Source organism: Balaenoptera musculus, chromosome 12 (assembly GCF_009873245.2).
Source record: "Balaenoptera musculus isolate JJ_BM4_2016_0621 chromosome 12, mBalMus1.pri.v3, whole genome shotgun sequence".
NCBI lineage: Eukaryota > Metazoa > Chordata > Mammalia > Artiodactyla > Balaenopteridae > Balaenoptera > Balaenoptera musculus.
This window is the reverse complement of record NC_045796.1, coordinates 89,515,128-89,535,000: the sequence shown is the minus strand read 5'-3', so window position 1 is coordinate 89,535,000 and position 19,873 is coordinate 89,515,128. Positions and strand designations below refer to the sequence as shown.

General features: G+C 34.1%; 1 protein-coding gene across 1 annotated transcript in view; it reads right to left on the bottom strand.

Moving 5' to 3' along the window:
* Positions 1-19,873, bottom strand: part of EYS (eyes shut homolog) — a 1,768,116-nt gene that overhangs the window by 1,387,299 nt on the left and 360,944 nt on the right. The window lies entirely within an intron of this gene.

Here is a 19,873-nt window from a genome sequence, read left to right as displayed (position 1 = left end):
TTCCTAGAGTCTGTCATACAGAGTGAAGTAAGTCAGAAAGAGAAAAACAAATACCGTATGCTAACACATATATACGGAATATGTTTTACTTTGGATATATGCTCAGGAGTGGGACTGCAGGGTCATATGATAGCTCTATTTTTAGTTTTTAAGGAACCTCAGTACTGTTCTCCATAGTAGCTGTACCAATTTACATTCTCACCAACAGTGTAGGAGGGTTCCCCTCTCTCCACATCCTATCCAGCATTTATTGTTTGTGGATTTTTTGATGAAAGCCATTTTGACTGGTGTAAGGTGATATCTCATTGTAGTTTTGATTTTCAATTTTCTAATAATTAGCGATGCTGAACATCTTTTCATGTGCCTTTTGGTCATCTGTATGTCTTCTTTGGACAAATGTCTATTTAGGTCTTTTGCCCATTTTTTGATTGAGTTGTATGTTTTGATGATATTAAGCCTCATGAGTTATTTGTAAATTTTAAGACTAATCCCCCTTTTTTTTTTTTTTTTCACTTTCTTCTTTTATTGGGAAGCAGACACAGGGCACACAGGGTGTAAATTTTGAAGACTAATCACATCATTTGCAAATATTTTCTCCCAGTCTGTGGGTTGCCTTTCGTCTTGTTTATGGTTTCCTTTTCTGTGCAAAGCTTTTGAGTCTAATTAGGTGCAATTTGTTTATTTTTGTTTTTATTTCCATTGTTCTGGGAGACGGATTGAAAAAGACATTGCTGAGATTTATGTCAGAGAGTGTTCTGCCTACGTTTTCCTCTAGGAGCTTTATAGTGTCCAGTCTCACATTTAGTTCTTTAATCCATTTTGAGCTTATTTGTGTGTATGGTGTTAAAAAGTATTCAAATTTTATTTTTTTATATATAGCTGTCCAGTTTTCTCAGCACCATTTGTTGAAGAGACTGTCTTTCCACCATTGTGTAGTCTTGCCTCCTTTGTCATAGATTAAGTGACCATAGGTGCGTGAGTTTATTTCTGGGTTTTCTATCCTGTTCCATTGAACTATATTTGTGTTTTTGTCCCAATACCATACTGTTTTGATGACTATAGCTTTGTAGTATAGTCTGAAGTCAGGGAGCCTGATTCCTCCAGCTCTGTTTTTCTTTCTCAAGATTGCTTTGGCTATTCAGGGTCTTTTGTATCTCTATACAAATTTTAAGATTTTTTGTTCTAGTTCTGTGAAAAATGCCATTGGTAATTTAATAGGGATTGAATTGAATCTGTAGATTGCCTTGGGTAGTATAGCCATTTTGACAATATTGATTCTTCTTATCCACAAACATGGTATAATTTTCCATCTGTGCCTTTTTCAGTTTCTTTCATCAGCATCTTATAGTATTATGAGTACAGGTCTTTTGTCTCCTTAGGTAGGTTTATTCCTAGGTATTTTATTCTTTTTGATGAGATGGTAAATGAGACTGTTTCTTGAATTTCTCTTTGTGATATTTTGTCTTTAGTGTATAGGAATGCAACAGATTTCTGTGTATTAATTTTGTAACCTGCAACTTTGCCAAATTCATTGATGAGCTCTAGTAGTTTTCTGGTAGCCTCTTTAGGATCTTCTATGTATAGTACCATGTCATCTGAAAACTGTGACAGTTTCCTTTCTTCTTTTCCAATTTGGATTCCTTTTATTTCTTTTTCTTCTCTGATTGCCATAGCTAGGGTTTCCAAAACTATGTTGAATAAAAGTGGCAAGAGTGTTCATGCTTGTCTTTTTCCTGATCTTAGAGGAAAGGCTTTCAGCTTTTCACCATTGAGTATGATGTTAGCTGTAGGTTTGTTGTATATGGCCTTTACTGTGTTGAAGCATGTTCCCTCTATGCAAACTTTCTGGAGATGTTTTATCATAAATGGGTGCTGAATTTTGTCAAATGTTTTCATTAATCTACTGAGATGATCATAAGCTTTTATTCTTCAATTTGTTGATGTGCAGTATCACACTGATTGATTTCTGGATATTGAAAAATCCTTTCATCCTTGTAATAAATACCACTTGATCATGGTGCATGATTTTTTAAGGTATTGTTGGATTCAGTTTGCTAGTATTTTGTTGAGGATTTTTGTGTCTATCTTTATCGGTGATATAGGCCTATAATATGTTTTATTTGTGGTATCTTTGTCTGGTTTAGGTATCATGGTGATGGTGGCCTCAAAGAATGAGTTTGGGGGTTTTCCTCCCTCTGCAATTTTTTTGAACAGTTTCAGAGGAGAAATGTTAGCTTTTCTCTAAACATTTGATAGAATTTCCCTGTGAAGCCATCTGGTCCTGGACTTCTGTTTGTTGGAAAATTTTTAATCACAGTTTCAATTTCAGTGCTTCTAACTGGTTGGTTCATATTTTCTATTTCTTCTTGGTTCAGTCTTGGGAGATGGTAGCTTTATTAGAATTTGTCCATTTCTTCCAGGCTGTTCATTTTATTGGCATACAGTTGCCTATAGTAGTCACTTATGATCCTTTGTATTTCTGTGGTGTTAGTTGTAATTTCTCCTTTTTCATTTCTAATTTTATTGATTTGAGTCCTCTCCCTTTTTTTCCCTATGAGTCTGGCTAAAGGTTTATCAATTTAGTTTATCTTTTCAAAGAACCAGCTTTTAGTTTCATTGATCTTCGCTATTATTTTCTTTGTCTTTATTTCATTTTTTTTTCTCCTCTGATCTTTATGATTTCTTTCCTTCTACTAACTTTAGGTTTTGTTTGTTCTTCTTTTGCTAGTTGCTTTAAGTGTAAAGTTAGGTTGTTTATTTGAGATTTTTCTTATTTCCTGGAGTAAGATTGTATTGCTATAAACTTCCCTCTTAGAACTGCTTTTGCTGCATCCCATAGGTTTTGGAACATTGTGTTTTCATTTTCATTTGTCTCTAGGTATTTTTTGATTTCCTCTTTGATTTCTTCAGTGATCCATTGGTTGTTTAGTAGCATATTGTTTAGCCTACACGTATTTGTGTTTTTATAGTTTTTTTCTTGTAGTTTATATCCAGTCTCATAGCGTGTGATCAGAAGTGATGCTCGATGTGATTTCAACTTTCTTAAATTTACTGAGGCTCACCTTGTGGCCCAGTATGTGGTCAATCCTGGAGAATGTTCCATGTCCACTTGAGAAGAATGTGTATTCTGCTGCTTTTGGATGGAATGTTCTATAAATATCAATAAAGTCCATCTGGTCTAATGTGTCATTTAGGGTTTGTGTTTCCATATTGATTTTCTGCCTAGATTATCTGTCCATTGTAGAAAGTGGGGTTTTAAAGTCCTTCACTATTACTGTGTGTCAATTTCTTCCTTAATGACTGTTAGCATTTGCCTTATATATTCAGGTACCCTTATTTTGGGTGCATATATATTTACAATTGTTATAACTTCTTCTAGGATTGATCCCTTGATCATTATGTAGTGTCTTTCTTTGTCTCATAACAGTCTTTATTTTACAGTCTATTTTTTCTGATATGAGTATTGCTACTCCAGCTTTCTTTTGATTTCCATTTGCGTGGAATAACTTTTTCCATCCCCTCACTTTCAGTCTGTATGTGTCCCTAGGTCTCAGGTGGGTCTCTTGGAGACAGCATATATATGGGTCTTGTTTTTGTACCCACTCAGCCAGTCTATGTCTTTTGGTTGCTGCATTTAATCCATTTATATTTAAGGTAATTGTTGATATGTCTATTCCTATTGCTATTTCCTTAATTTTCCTGGGTTTGTTTTTGTAGGTCTTTTTTCTTCCCTTTCTCTTTTGTTCTCATCTCTTTGGTTTCATGACCATTTTTAGTGTTGTGTCTGGATCGCCTTTTCTTCTGTGTGTGTGTATCTATTGTAGTTTTTGGATTTGTTGATCCCATGGGGTTTTGATATAACAGTCTATATATGTACAATTCTTTTTTTTTTTTTTTTTTAAGTTGCTCATCTCTTTCCAACCTAGAGGAGTTCCTTTAGCGTTTGTTGCAAAGTCAGTCTGTTGGGGTTAAATTCTCTTAGCTTTTGCTTGTTTTGTAAAGCTTTTGATTTCTCCCTCAAATCTGAATAAGAGCCTTGCTGGGTAGAGTATTCTTGGTTGTAAGTTCTTCCCTTTCATCACTTTAAATATATTGTGCCATTCCCTTCTGGCTTGCAGAGTTTCTGCTGAGAAATCAGCTGAAAACCTTTTGGGAGTTCCCTTGTATGTTATTTGTCATTTTTCCCTCGTTGCTTTTAATATTTTTTTCATGTCTTTAATTTTTGTGAATTTGATTACTATGTGTCTTGGCATGTTCCTTCTTGGGTTTATCCTGTCTGGGACTCTCTGTGTTTCCTGTACCTGGTTGACTGTTTCCTTTCCCATGTTAAGGAATTTTTCAGCTATTATCTCTTCAAATATTTTCTCAGGTCCTTTCTCTATCTCTTCTCCTTCTGGGACCCCTATAATGCAAATGTTGGTGCATTTAATGTTGTCCCAGAGGTCTCTTAAGTTGTCTTCATTTCTTTTCATTCTTTTTTCTTTATTCTGTTCTGCAGCAGTGCTTTCCACCATTCCATCTTCCAGGTCCCTTCTCCATTCTTCTGCCTCAGTTATTCTGCTATTGATTCCTTCTACTGTATTTTTCATTTCAGTTACTGTATTTTTCATCTCTGTTCTTTAGTTCTTCTAGGTCTTTGTTAAACATTTCTTGCATCTTCTCAATCTTTGCCTCAATTCTTTTTCTGAGATTCTGGATCATCTTCACTATCATTATTCTGAATTCTTTTTCTGGAAGGTTGCCTATTTCCACTTCATTTAGTTGTTTTTCTGGGGGTTTATCTTCTTCCTTCATCTGCAACATAATCCTCTGCCTTCTCATTTTGTCTAACTTTCTGTGACTGTGGTTTCCATTCCACAGGCTGCAGGACTGTAGTTCTTCTTGATTCTGCTGTCTGCCCTCTGGTGAATAAGGCTATCTAAGAGGTTTGTGCAATCTTCCTGTTGGGAGGTACTGGTGGTGGGTAGAACTGGGTCTTGCTCTGGTGGGCAGGGCTGTGCTCAGTAAAACTTTAATCCACTTGTCTGCTGATGGGTGAGGCTATGTTCCCTCCCTGTTAGTTGTTTGGCCTGAGGCACCCACCCACCTACAGGCTGTATGTTGGGGCCAATGGCAGCCTCTGGGAGGGCTCACGCCAATGGACACTTCCCAGAACTGCTACTGCTAGTTCTCCTGTTTCCATGGTGAGCCACAGCCTCACACTGCACCCCCACCCCCACCTCTGCAGGACACCTTCTAATCCTAGCATGTAGGTTTGGTTCACACTCCTGTGGGGTCACTGCTTCTTTCCTCTGGATCCTGGTGTGCACAAGACTCTGCATGTGCCAAGTCCGGCAATCATATCCCACTGGGCTTCAAAGCCAGATTCACTGGGGATTCCCAGCTCTGTTGCTGGACCCCCAGGCTGGGAAGCCCAACATGGGGATCAGAAACTTCACTTCAGTGAGAGAACTGCAGTAAAATTGTTCTCCAGTTTGTGGGTCACCCACCCAGTGGGTATGGGATTTGATTTTATTGTGATTGCGCCCCTCATACCATCTCATTGCTCCTTCTCCTTTGTCTTTGGATGTGGGGTATCCTCCTTGGTGGGTTCCAGTGTCTTCCTGTCAGTGGCCATTCAGCAGCTAGTTGTCATTTCAGTGCTCTCACAGGAAGAGGTGAGCACACGTCCTTTTACTCTGCAATCTTGAACAAATCTCTGTCCTGCTTTATTTCTTAAGCTATTCTAACTTTATTATTTGTTGTACAATGAAGTATTAACTGCTTGTATATTTACCATTACCTGAAAATTAAATATTTTATAACATATATTATGATCAGAGTATATATAACTATGCAAAGGCAAACAGAAAAAATCATACAACACATTTCTTATAAAATCATAACAGTTTTACTTCCATTTTTTGCTTCAGTAATTTCTTTGAATCCTGTCTTTGTTAATCTTTTTAATTAGATATTGAACAATTAAACTTTTGAAATACAGCCAGGCATGGTTTCTTAATCATGAGGTATCATACAGTCATCTTCAGCCTGTACATTTTCCTTTGTATAGTGAAGCACATACGCGATGATCTTTCTGGCTGAATTGACCATTAATTACTGCTCTATTATTATAATATACATCGAGATATATGAAAATACTTGGAAAATCATGTGCATAACTTTTTATGAATACTTAACTTTTTATGAATAATTGACAGTGAAGTGTATAAGAACTCTGATTCTTAAATCTAAGTTCTAGGATTGTCTAAGTATGACACATTCTAGCAAAGTAAGAATAGACCACTTATTCAAATTCTCTGTGCATAAATTTTCTCACTTTTAACTTGAATAAACAGTAATACTTAATCTGTTATGTTATTGTAAATAATAATTAGACAATCTATATAAATGCTAAGCTCAGTGTATGTCACCTGTGTTACTCAAAAAGTATTATAGTAACCTGTTATTATATTTTAATCAGCAAGATATTCATATAACACAAAAGTTAATATATTTTCCTATTATTTAAATACCTTTATGGAATTTATTGCTAATTATATAAACAGAAGAGGTTAATTCAATTTCTTCAAAGTACACAAAGCTCAATATTAATTTAGGTTTACCTTGAGATCTTTTAAGACCAAGTGTATTAATTTCCTAGTCCACCATAACAAAGTACCACAAACTGAGAGGCTTAAACAATGGAAATTAGTTGTGTCACAGTTATGGAGAATAGAAGCAAAATCGAGGGGTAGGCAAAGTTGGTTTCTTGTTGGGTTGTGAGGGAAGGATCTGTTTAGGGAAGGATCTTGACTTTCAGTTAGCTGTCTTCTCCCTGTGTCTCTTCACATTTATTCCCTCTACTCTTGTCTCTGTGCACAGAGTTCCCTTTCTTAAAAGGACACCAGTAATACTGGATTGGGGCCCACCCAAATGACCTCATTTTAATTGGCTAACTCTGAAAAGACCCTCAAAATAGTCACATTCTGGGCTTCCCTGGTGGTGCAGTTGTTGAGAATTTGCCTGCCAATGCAGGGGACACGGGTTCAAGCCCTGGTCTGGGAAGATCCCACATGCCACGGAGCAACTAGTCCCGTGACCCACAATTACTGAGCCTGCACGTCTGGAGCCTGTGCTCCTCAACAAGAGAGGCTGCGATAGTGAGAGGCCCGCGCACCGCGATGAAGAGTGGCCCCCTCTTGCCACAACAAGAGAAAGCCCTCGCACAGAAAAGAAGACCCAACACAGCCAAAAATAAATAAATAAATTAATTAATTAAAAAAAAATAGTCACATTCTGAGGTGCTGGGGCTTAAGATTTCAATGTATAAGTTTTGTAGGAACTCAATTCAACTCCTAACACCAAGTATATCAATCCTATTTTTCATTTCACTGACCATCTTGTCCTTTGTTATCTGATAAATAAATGTTTCTTCATAATGAGGATACTACCTTCAATATATGGAATATTACATGTTATATGTTTTCATATTCTGTGAATCAGCTTTCATTCTGCCACCTGCTCCTCATCTCCCCTTTCCTCTGTCCCTTCACTGTCTCCTTCATTGACTTACTTCTGCTGCCGATAGTGTAACATATATTTTCCCAAAGAAAGCCTTGGCTCTTTCTAGAGAATTCATTTGTTATATATACTAATCATACTTCTGACTTCAAGCCACAAGTATTAAAATTTAATTGCCTATGGAATATATCTATCTGTTTTATAAGTGTCTCAAACTTAAGAAGCCCAAATGGGAATACAGTTCAGTCAAATACATCATAATTACCTAGTCACTGTATTTGAAAGTTTTATATCATTAATTTATCTCCCTCTTCACCCACAGTGGTCACAATATTTGGTTGACATCATTTTTTTTTTTTTTTGGTTGACATCATTTTAAAGTGTTTCCCACATTTAGCTCACCCCTCTAATCACATTATTTCTTCCTTAATCCTAACCTTTACATCTCCCCTTCAACCATTAGCTAGTTTCCTCAAAGGTATTACTGCCTTACCTCTTGTTAATCTATTCTCTTCCAAGAATGAAAGCTAACCATTCTTCTTTTTTGCAAATGTGTTTTGATTATCCAATGACTAATTGGTAGATTTAAAACTATTAATTGTGTCATACAAAGAATTTCACAATCTGCTTCTACCTACCTTTGAAGTCCCCATTTTTCTGCCTCATCCAGCTTTGTCAAATCATTTTTGCACTTCATTATTTTGGGTATGTATGAATATTCCCTCTGCTGAGGAATACCCTTTCTACTTCAGTCTCCCTTTTTCTCCCTACTACCTATTTTTTACTCCTTTTTTCCTGGGTGAAAGTTCCTATTCATCTTTCCACTATCACCTCACGTATAACCTCTTCAGTGAAGCCTTGCAATTCTTCCCTAGAGAGAGATGTTCATTTGCCCCTGGTATTCCTGCAGCTCTTTTCTTCTTTCTCTGTCAGCGAATTGCCGATCATGCTGTAATTTACCTTCATGTAATTGTACCTCTCATACTAGGCTCTAAACTTCTTGAAGGGCTTGTATTATAATGATTAAGAGCCTCAGAGACACCTGAGTTCAAATCCAGGCTTTGACAACTATAAGCTATTGACTTCTGAAATTTTCCTAAACTCTCTGAACATTAGTTGTCAAGCAAAAAATGAAGACATTGGGTTAAATTAGATACCATATAAAGTGTTTAGTGCACTCAAATACTATCATCAGTAGTAATAGAATTGTTGTTGCTATTGTTACAAGTTCATAATGAAGGCATGTCATGTGCTCAAAAATAACTGCTTCATTAATAAATGCTTTTCACTATTTTATAAAATGGGCAATAATACTATGCCCACATTTAAATAGATGAGAAAACAGTTCCCTAAGAAGATAAATTTTCTTATCCAAGTTCACAAGGTTGATGATTGGCAGGTATAAATTTAGAACAAAAATTGTCTGTGTTTTCTTTGAATGCTTTCTTTACTATAAATTTTATATTTCCAATTTATGAGGATATAATCCCATAAGTGTTTTCTACTTCTGAAAAAGCTACAGTGTTCAATCTGTCACACATACTTGTGGCATCAGTTCATAAAATAAAGTATTTCTATGTATGCAAGGCAAACTTCTATAAAGAACCAAAACATGGTTAAACTAAACATGACCAATAAACTGGTGAAACTGAGCTTTCTGAAGTTTCAGAATTTGATTGCATTATAAAGACAGAAACTGGAGGAATATACACATATTTTATATTTTCCTTTTCTAGTCATTTAACTATAAAATACATTTCAGAATTGTTTCTTTGAAGACAGTATTTATTTGATAAGGACGTATGTATAAAGTAATTAACTTAAAATTCCCATATTATGTGAGATTATCCAAGGAGCTAACCTTCACAAGTTGTGATCTTTTTAGTTAATCAAATTCATATATTTTATATTCACCATGCATAAAATCCAGCAGTGATTCATTCATTCATCAAATATTATTTAACACCTACTGTTTACTACAGTCAAGCAAACATTTCTTCAGTTAGCACAATGCCAGATGCTGAGGATAAACACATGTACAAGACAGACAAGTCCACTACTTTCTCAAAATTTTAAATCTATTGGCAACCTAATGTATTTTACTTATATTTTACCAAGAATTTTGCAAAATACTCCTTAATTTAGAAATAAATTTATTTTTAATGATTAAAGAAAAGGCAACAGGTCAAATACGTCATAATTTTTTCAAATAAAATTTTCCCTGTATTATGTCATATGTGATGTTAACACAAGCACATATTTTTGCTTTTGTTTTTAATACCTGCTTTTAAATAGAATTCTCACCAATCCCAGGTAGTGCTGTGTCACATCTCAAAACATGCTACATATTCGCTCTGTGAGGCATCATTCCTTTGCAAAATGCAAATAAAACGGGACGAAAAAGATCGTAAAGAAGAGGCACAATATAAGAATGCTTCCCTTTTCCAATGTCCTAGTAAGGAATATATAACTGGATAGAACTGCCTCTGTTTAGAGGAATAAAAGAAATATATTGAAGTCAGTAAATGCATTTTCTTTGAGTAACAGGGTTATCACACAGATATTTGTAGCTTTAGAGATGTCACTTCTATAGCCTCAGGGTCTTAGAAAGGATTTCTGTGCTTCAAAATGAAGCTGGCTGAGGTTCTGTTTCCCTAATATGAGAAAGGATGACTTATAAATGAAGATTTAAAGTACTTGAGTCAGCTTTGAACTGGTCAAGCTGAAACAAAACTCCCATCTCGCCTAGTAAACTCTCACTGCCAGAATGTTTTCCGGTTGCGGAGGATAAATGACACTGGGTACCAGTGGTGAACGGACTTATGTTTTGGACCAGAAGTGATACTATAAATGAAAGTTAAAAGCAAACTTTGCCAACTCATGAAATAAACATCAGTCTCAAGAAGTCATGTTCACTTTTAGTGTTCAAAACATCTTTATATTACACCATTAGGCTAAATGGTGTTTATATTACAAAAAATGTTTTGTTTTGCTTTGATCAAAATCCTTTTCACCTCTTAAGCTGAGGAATAGTGGAACATTATTTCCACCTCTTCTGTCCAGTTCTCCTTTTTGAATTTCTAAGTGGAGGAAGAGCTAAAGACAAAACTCCCACAAACATAAAGAAGCTAAAATTAAAATCTGTAACAGAATTATAATGAAGGTTAAAAAAGATATGAATTTATTCATATGTTCAATTAGTAGCAGAAGCCATATTTATTAAACACCATCAGCTAAGTCATTTACAATGTTAGTTTTAATCTAAATGTTGGATAGACTCAATAGGAAATCAAAATCATTTAGTTCAAATAAAGGATAGTATCAGTTAAGTACATATTTACTTGATTAGAAGTGAGAAAAAAGGTGCATTCAACAAATTCAAACACCTTTAAATAATCTGTAATTATGAATTATGATGTGATGCAGGTCTCAGTAAATTATGAATATACAATAAATACTTTGAACTGATTAAATGCCTATAAATACAATAGTGTATAATTTCCTGAAAAGATGTATTCTAGTGGTAATTTACATTTCTGGATAAAATAGAAACTGTCACCAAGATCATATATTGAGAATTATTCTGTGCTTAGATAGGTAGCTAGGACTAAGAAACCACATTCTATAATGTCTAGAAAATATTTGTATAGATGTTTCAAATATAGAGAAGAAGAATTTTAAAAAAGAGGTAGCATGTTAAAGTTGACTATAAACATTACCAACAGGAAGTATAAAATACCAAAAAGGTAGAGATAATGGTACCATTATAGTTTAAAACAGCAATCCCCAACTTTTTGGCACCAGGGACCGGTTTTGCGGAAGACAATTTTTTCACGGACGGGGTGGGGGAGGATGGTTCAGGCAGTGTTGCAAGCTATTGGGAGCAATGGGGAGCAGCAGATGAAGCTTTGCTTGCTCGCCTGCCACTCACCTCCTGCTGTGCAGTCCAGTTCCTAACAGAACCAATATGGGTCTGCGGCCAGGGGTTGGGGACCCCTGGTTTAAAAGATGGAGATATAAAATATTGACCATTAAAGAGTTTTGGCTTAAGACAATAGACTCAACTGACATACTAAGAGGAAAATCTAGGACCATGAGAAATAAAATGTGAGATTATAAGAATTTTCAGGTAGTTAAATGTGTTGCATGAGCATGGAATATAATAGTCCTATTAGATGAATTGAATGAACAGATACCTATTCAAAGGAAACGGGTCTTTACTATAGAAGATAAAATATTCCTGAATACTGAAATATTTCTAAACAACTATTAATCAGATATTTTGATAATTTTCAACAATTATTTTATCAAGATTAAAAAAGAGAAAATGTGGATTGTAAGAACAAAAGTTAAATAATTGATTAAAACTTCATGACAAAGGGGAAAAACAGGCAAGGGAAGATGTAGTTACCAAAACATGTGGGTGTCCAATTATCTGTTGGAATTCTCATTTCATAAAAAACATGTAATACTTTTTTAATATATGTCATCTCCCCTTCCAAATAGAGCAGAGACTTGAGATTTAATTGCAACTAAGTAGGAATTATTTACAGTGAATCCGATATGGAGAGCACCTAAGGAAAAAAACAGCCCTACCATCTCAAGAGAGAACAATTTGATAAAGCCAGATATGACCCAAATAATGGTATAGCAGAGTTCTGAAACATAAGGATTAAAAACACGAGAATTTCAAGGCACAAGATTTCAGATTTTATGAAGTCAGTTATGTGTCAGTTTCACGTCCTCTTCATTTTCTTGTTTAATAAATGAATTAAAAAATAATGATGCAACATTTTGTTAAGTCTATAAAAACTAAAAACTCTGATGATTAAATTAGAGGTTATTCCAATGAAGAACAAAAAATAAAGAAAAAAAGAGTTATCCATAGGGTGCTCTAGGATAAATGCAGGTTTAAAATGACACATTCAAAAGATAAAAGACGAAAATTGTGGAATCAGTGCTGCATATTGCTACACAGTTGACCCTTGAGCAACACGGGTTTAAACTGTGAGGCTCCACCTACACGTGGATTTGTAACAGAGAAGAGCCAAATCTGATTACATGTTGGATCTGTTTCTTTTACTTTAAACAAACACTTTCCATTGCGTTTGTTCACTAAAAGGATACTGTCTATACATAATGGCCTGCCTCAGAGAACCCTGCCCCTCTGCCTGAATGTTAGACCGAAGTGCCTTTGTTCAGGGAAGCATCCTGACCCTGTCCACCTGTGGATGGCTGCAAGAAAGAAGAAATTAACACATCCCCTACCCGAGGCTGGCCATTCCAGGGGACATTTGCAAAACTTATGATCTTTTTACTTTACTTCCTCATCTCCTCCCCATCTCTGTTCTATAAAAGAAACTGGCATCCAAGCCCCGATAAGATGGTTTATCGAAGACACTAGTCTGCCATCTTTTCATTCTTCCATCTTTCTGGATAAATTCGTATTCCTTGCCTCAACACCTCGTCTCCGATTCATTGGCCTGTCGTGAAGTGAGCAGAGCGAGCTTGGACTCAGTAACAGACTTTTTTCAATAATAAATACTGCAATGCCACACTATCTGCAGTTATTTGAATCCAAGGATGCGGAACCAGGGATATGGACGAACAAAGGCTGTGGAAGAACCTGGTATAGGAAGGCTGACTATACATTATACATGGATTTTCCACTGTGCTCACTGCCACGTTCAAGGGTCAACCTCGAGTTTTGCACCAAATAATATGATTTGAATGACTGCATAGTTGATGCACCAAATACAAAGAGGTTTGCAAAAACTGCAAAGGATGACAAAAAGGGCAAAAAAATTATGTTGTTGTCAAAACAGAAAAGAAAGTCCTAGAGTCCAAAACTGGAGAGGTTTTTTGGTTTTGTTTTACTTATTTTGAGATGTGAAGAAATTGTAAGTGAATAGTCACAGGATTGTTCAGGGACAGAGATGGAAATCCATCGCTGACCTTATTTGTTCCACCAAATTAGCACTGCTTCTAAAAGAATCCCAAGGTGGAAAAGAAAAATTAAAAAGAGCCTAGGGCATATTATACGAAGCTTAAAATAGCTGAAGGTTGACGAGAGGAAGCAATGTTAATTGATCTTGTTTCTAATTAGTCAAGGAATGTAATTAGAGAGTTGGAATCAAAAGATGAAATTAGGAGAACCTAGATATTCATTCCAAATATGAGTGAATTTTCAAAATGATTATTCAAAGATGAAATGCGGCACCTTGGGAAGTATTGGATTACTCATCAGAGGAAATTCTTGTGTTTAAGGGGGACAAACATAAGCAGAAGTGCTTCATTCGATATTCAAGAATCACTGGGATGGTTAGACTAAGTGAAATTTTATTTTTTACAAGTCTATAATTAAAACTGCATGCTGAAAGTGATCAACTTTTAGGAAATGGCAAGCATCCATTGGCTCGATTACTTTATAGCTGAATTCTTTACGATTTGAGGAACTGTTCAAATAAACCTTTGTGTTAAGGTTGAAGGATGAGACAACATATATTTTCAAATATTTCTATTTCCTTTTAATGAGTTAAGAAAATAGAAATTATAAACCACTGTGTATCTGATACTATGGTATGTATTCAGAAAGTGAGTGCTAAATAAATGCATGGCAGAGTAAATCTAGCTTTTAGCAAAAAGATTTAGGAAGACTGGTCTTTTCAAAGTACTCAGTTCCTCATTCTGAATTTTCCAACAGGTCATTGATTGATTGATTGACTGATTGATTTTCCTTTTTGTTCCTTCACTTAAAATCTAAAACTCAGTTCTACAGAGTTTGGTTTATATATACTATCAAGAAAGGTAGGAACAGCTAAATCTTAAGCAGTAAATTACCTCAGAGAGCAAATAGTACATATTCACGATGTTCTGTTTGACCATCTTGCATTTACTGACTTCTTGGTCTTTGAGATGATGACTCACCTCTAAAGTAGACTGTCCTGTACCAAATTGTCTGCCTTCTAGCTTGGAGTCACAGTTCATCTTGACCTTTCTATTTGTATAAGTATCAGATAATGACCTTATTTGTCACTATATTGCAGTCCCTAGTTATCCACTTGGCATTTATGGTCAGATTTCCATTTACAGCCTGGAACTGACATATTCCCCAGACTATACTATATGTTACTCATTAGCATTAGTGCCCTTTCTCTCTCTCTGTCTGAACTCATGGTCTAACATAAATCCCTCAGGTCTCCCAGACACATTGTGCTATGAAATTCTTAGGAACTCAAAGCAATTTACTGGAGAAGTAATTTCTTTATCTAAAATTATACTGCACATCTTTATTTGCATACATGCTATTTTCTCATTAAAATAAGACATGTTTTCTTTCAAAAGAGAAAAGAAAAAGCCATTACATTTTATTGTGTTTACAAGAGTAAATGTCAATGTGATGCATAGAAAAAAAACCAAAAAACTATATTCAAACACTGCAGTACAATTAGAATTATGTAAATAGATCTAGAAGATTTTTGAAGGTATTCAGTTTTTTTCTATATCTTTAATGACCTTGAGAAAATATATGTAGCTTGCATTTGGACAATTTAAAAGTAAGGTGACTTTTATTAATATTAATTTGTATCTCCTGAAGCAGATTATTCATTTTCAATACAGTATTATGCACTATCATCATGTTTATTCAAAGATGATTAAAGAAATGAAAACACGTACTCTAAAATCAATTAGTGATTTAAATGTAGTGAAAGAATATTCATCAAACAAGATGTTCATTTTCATTTTTTCTCAACCAAAGAAGTTTAAGGACATCATTGTCTTTTCTACTTTTTAATGTAGCTATAAACAATACCCAACAATTTACGTGCATATTTTATGTTTTTTAATTCAATTAACTTCAAGGCCCTAATTTATGTGTAAAAATAAGATAAATATACAAAATGTTTTTAAAACTTTAATACTAAACTTTTAATGAAAGTTTAATGAGACTAATTTAAGCTCATTTGATAAATTTCCCATAGATGAATGAAAATTTGAGTTAGTATGCTGAAGTTTAAAATTATGATTGCTGGCAAATGATGACAGCTTTTAAGAAAGAATCTTTTCCTTTAATAAGATTATAAAAATTAAACTCTGTTGTCAAATTACCATGATGTATTTTACTTTAAAAAATGCTATTAATTATATGGGTCTAAATTGTTTTATTAGGATATGATTGCTTAAACAGGATTCCATTTATAAATTATTTTTCTGTAAACTTATGCAAGTGTAGATGTGACACAAATAGCTAAATATGTGTACTTTAAGCATTAGATACACAGATTATTAGGCACAGTACTGTTGTTGTTGATGGTGCCATTGTTGTTTTAATATAAACAGTGTTTCTCAAAGTATGGTCTTTGGGACCAGTAGCATCAACATCACCTAGATGTAAGAAAAGCAAAATACTTGTGAGGAAAGCAAAACCTTTGACTTTATCCTAGACTTAAAATCAGTAATTCTGGAGTGATGTCAAGTAATGGATGTTTTAACAAGTCCACTGGATGATTCTGGTAACATACTAAAGATTGAGATAAACTAACCTAGGAGTTCTCAAATATGGTGAAATATTAGAATTATCAGATGAGTTAAAATAAGTAGATGCATAAGTCTCCTCCTATAACAATTAAAATGCATAATCTAGCAAGAAGACCAATATTTGTTAAAGCACCTTATTTTAATGTGTAGCTAGAATTGAGAACCACTGGTCCCATCTAACACCCAAGAGAGCTTATTTCATTCCTCTTTCACTTCTCTGGACCTGAAGGCATGCCTGTCCTTTCATTGACATTTTGATTAAAATATTACTGCCTGATCAGCAAACTTTAATATCCAATACCAATCTTTCCCATTTTTGTCTGACTTCCTGATGGGACCCATACCATTGACTTATTTTTGCATTATAATTGCTATATAAATTTAGTACACATATAACATCTTACTAGTAATTCCCAGCAAATATAAATGTGCGATGCAAGGTTCATTGCTCCTCTAGACTACCCATCTTATCCCATAAGATCAGTTTCCTAATACATATTTAGGGGGAGTTAATCACATTAGGATTATATGATTATATTAATCATATAATCCACATATGGAGATTTGTCATAAATACATTTTATTTGCTGTTCATTTAAGAACTTAGCTATTTCCAAATATGCTACTGTGCTACAACACTAATCTTTACCTTCAGAAATAAAGCTAATCTATATTGAGATTATAGAAATTTAAAACTGACATAGAAATGCAGGCAAACAGTAATACTTTAGGACAATCTGACAAACTCCCAGTCATGCCAGGGATTTGATAGACATTTGAAAAGTTTGAATGCCCAGACATTTTAATTATCAGGTTTCTTTTAGCAACTTTGTTATTCATTACTCCAAGCTCAGTGTTTCTCAAAAAAAAGTGTCATATCTAAGAATTAAGGGATGGGTCTGTATTCTACAAAATTATGAATACAACAATTTATGTGGCAAGTAGATAGTTTTTCAAAGAATTTCATGTTTACAATGTTCAATCCTGAGTTAAGAGTTTGTAACATTGTAATAATCCCCAATGTTGTTCTAAAGCAAAAATAGACAATGACTTTTTGAATGTTGTATAAAATGAATTTATGCTTGGTTGGAATAATAGATTGTTTTACAAAATTCTTCCAATGTGTCCTTCAAATTTTAGAATCTATATGGTTTCTTCCTTCTTTCTTTACTATGTTCAATACAACACCAACCATTGATAGTATTCCATGGAATATCTCTCAGATATCTCTCATAAATAACCTTTATTTATTGCAAGACTCATAGCATTATGTCCACAATTCAATTCACTACTAACACATTTTCCTGCTTCTGGTTTCTCTCAGGTGTCCTAAATACTGATGTGGAATAATTTTAAAAAATAAGAATGTTTCCCATCATGAAATAAACAAAAAGAAAGCCCTGTTACACCAACAAATATCTTCTGGTTTACACCCACATTAGTTCAATGCCCAGTACCAGTTCGTTTCTCACCAACTAACTTCTTCATATTCCTTTACTTTCTTCCTCTCCTAAAATACACGTCACAGTCTCACCTTGTATAATATTATGACCTCTCCTCAGAGGTCTGGGTTGACTAAAAATATTACAAAAATGTGTGTTTACCTATCAGCACAAAATCATGAATCATGCAGCCTATAAAATCATCTTTATTTTCTCTTTAAGAATTTGAGAATAATACATTTTTCTCTTTGCAAATCTGTGGGTTAAAACAATATTTCTTCAAATACAAATATTATTCAGCTCCGAATGATATGTTTAATAAAATAAGTACTAATTTTGTGTGAGATGTAAATGTTCTAAAAACAGGAATAAGAACATAAACGTAACATGAAACCATGTCTACAGGCAAACAAAATTCAGTATTTGCATTACATTTTGGTTAGAGCATATACATAGTGCACTTTGATATAAAATATTTCGTTTTAATCATTGTTTTGAAGAAACATATTTGGATAATTACATAGAGAATTTATATGCGATGTAGGTTTGTATGCATTTTATCAAGGACAATAATTGATAAACTTATATCTAACAATTTCAATAACATTTTATCTACCAGAAATCAGCTTTGTGTATACTGAAACAAAGTTTGCTCACTCTTTCTGTTGATCATATTTTCATACTCTTGTATTTTAGTTATTTAGCAAAACTTTGAAAAGTATTTTTGAGTAATAATTATATTAAACAAAGAGTCTGTATTTGTAGTGTAGCGGTTTTGATATCATTGTATGAGGTACACACATACACTATTTTTTGTCTCTATGAAAATCTATTTACACTTTCTTTTATAAAGAATGCTTTGATTTTCTTTAGTTAACTACTTATTTAAATATTCTTTGACAGTGTGTTTGGTGGGAAATTTAAGAACATATATATTTATATTTATGTGTATATTTATACCTGTATAAACATACATATATGATATAGATGATGTATAATCTATACATAGATACATATATAAATATATATGTATAGTTACATTTAAAGTCTACACTTCTTATTTTATTTGGAGGAAGTAGTCTTATATTTTTATATGCCAATTTCTTCTTATTTTAAAACATGCCCTAACCATGTCTATGAAACACTACAACACCCTCTACAAAGGCAAGAGAAATAGGGTGAGAGTTACTCCCTTACCTGTGAATGAACCCCTTGTTCCTGAGTTTCCTGAAGCCGTGGAGATTCAAAGAAACCTTCATGAGCGTGTGATTCCTCTATAGGACACCATGAACCTACAAGTGTAGGCTATTTGACATGCTACTGTGAGAGCTGGGAAATTATCATCTTTGGAGAGATTAATTAAAGAATGTCTTTGCTCATAAATGAGGGAAAAGTGACTTTCCTTTATTAGCTAAGAAAACAAAAAATATTTTAAAAATTTATTCATAGATGACTATGAGAAAAGGAGAGTGAAACTGGTAATAGCGACCAAGGTCTTAGTCCTTACAGACCATACAGCAACCTGATCATATCATCATGAACTGAAACATCATGGAAATGGGCTACCTACTCAGTCAATTGTGGAATGGAACACTTATTAGATAAAAATTAAACATGAAAAATGTCCTTATCTAGTATATGTAGGTGATGTGAAATATTTGCTGAGAATATTAAGGGACTTTGAAAAATCATGGATCTGAAAATAATATGATCTGTTGACACACGGTTTTGGTCAATTTAATGCAAATTGCAGCCTCTTAAAATTTATATTTTGAAAAAGACTTATCTTACTCACAAAATAGATGTTTCTCCATGTATCTGACATATACAGTACATGGAGTGGATATCCATTGTGTCAGGATGTGTGATGGTAATTAGATAAAAAGTCTCTATACTTAACTGTGCAGTGTGAAGAATTATTGAAGAGTTGATAGAATAATGTCATGATAAAATTTATATCTTAGAAAGATAACCCTGGTCATAGCATTGAGAGTAAATTTGGGTTGGGAAAATTGAATGAAAGAAGATCATCTAATACTTAAGAAAAGTGACTATAGAAATCAGAACCACACCAAAGGTAGTGAGTATTAAAATTTGAGATTGGGTTGGGAAAATGGAGTTGATTAAATAACTGGACTTAGTAGTTAATTGTAAGCTAAACCAGGGGTGGGAAGAAAATGTTACTAAAATATTGTATGCAGCTCTCTGCAGGAAACTGCCCACGAGTAGGAAACCCATTTTTTTTTCAACTGAAGCAAAGTTACCTTGTAACTAACCTTAAACCAAGCACCCCCATGCTCTACTCATCTGTGGCCCAAGCATACCTTTCAAATCTTTTGATCACACAATACCTTGCCTATTGTGTTGTTTTTTTCTGCAGATCAAAGAAG